The 1,335-nt window shown below is 37.6% G+C and overlaps 1 pseudogene; it reads left to right on the top strand.

Moving 5' to 3' along the window:
- The first annotated feature begins 219 nt into the window (after positions 1 to 219).
- The window catches only part of LOC107701196 (zinc finger protein 239-like), a 17,233-nt pseudogene continuing 16,117 nt past the window's right edge, over positions 220 to 1,335 (top strand).

The following is a 1,335-nucleotide window of genomic DNA, read 5'->3' as shown; positions in this document are numbered from 1 at the left end:
TATAACAATTATCTACTTTACACTGTTATATCACGGTTAATATTTATGTCCACATTTCTCTGCTTTTTTACAAGTTACTTAAAATTAACCATTTTTACTTTTATTTTAGAGTCGATTGAAGAAAACGAGGATAATGAAGAACTGAGTGAAGTTGAGGAGAAAAATCATGTTAAAACTAGAGAAAAACCTTTGAGTTGCTCTCAAACCAGACAGAAAGATTTAAAGAAAAGAAGAGCCAATAAATATTTCACCTGCACTCAGTGTGGAAAGAGTTTGACAAGCAAAACAAGTCTTGAGCGTCACATGATAGTTCATACTGGAGAGAAACCATTCACTTGTGATCAATGTTGAAAGAGTTTTGTACACTCATCAAACATCAAAGAACACATGAACATCCACACTAGAAAGAAACTGTACACATGTGATCAATGCAGCAAAATATTTTTGAGGGCTTCAGGCCTGAAGAAACACCTGAGTTCATACAAAGGAGAAGCCACATTCATGTTATTTGTGTGGAAAGAGTTTTTCACAGCCAATACATTTAAAAGTTCATCAGAAAATACATTCTGGTGTGAGAGAGTACATGTGTCACACGAGAGGATCCACACTGGAGAGAAACCGTTCACATGTGATCAGTGCGGGAAGAATTTTGCACAAAAAGGACAACTTACAGAGCATATGAGGGTTCATACTGGAGAGAAGCCGTTTACATGTGATCAGTGTGAAAAGAGATTCAGACAATCAGCACATCTTAAGGACCACATGAACATCCACACTGGAGCGAAGCCTTATGCATGCGATCAATGCAACAAAACATTTTTGTGGGCTTCAGTCCTAAAGAGACACCTGAGAGTTCATACAAAGGAGAAACCACATTCATGTTATTTGTGTGGAAAGAGCTTTTCATGTTTACAATATTTAAAAGACCATCAGAAAATACATACTGGTGTAAGAGAGTACATGTGCTTTGAGTGTGAAAAGATTTTTACTTCAGCAAACTGTTTGAAACTGCATGAGAGGATTCACACTGGAGAGAAACCTTATAAGTGTTCACACTGTGACAAGAGATTCAGTCAGTCAGGAGAACTGAAAACACATGAGAGGATTCACACTGGAGAGAAACCTTATAAGTGTTCACACTGTGATGAGATTCAGTGATTCATCAAGTCGGAAAAGACATGAGAGGATCCACACTGAAGAGAAACCTTACAAGTGTTCACACTGTGACAAGAGATTCAGTGATTCATCAAGTCGGAAAAGACATGAGAGGATCTACACTGAAGAGAAACCTAACAAGTGTTCACACTGTGACAAGAGATTCAGTCAGTCAGTAAA

The sequence above is a fragment of the Sinocyclocheilus anshuiensis genome, unplaced genomic scaffold, assembly GCF_001515605.1.
Source record: "Sinocyclocheilus anshuiensis isolate Anshui unplaced genomic scaffold, SAMN03320099.WGS_v1.1 scaffold2156, whole genome shotgun sequence".
Classification (NCBI taxonomy): domain Eukaryota; kingdom Metazoa; phylum Chordata; class Actinopteri; order Cypriniformes; family Cyprinidae; genus Sinocyclocheilus; species Sinocyclocheilus anshuiensis.
This window is presented reverse-complemented; position numbering and strand designations above follow the sequence as displayed.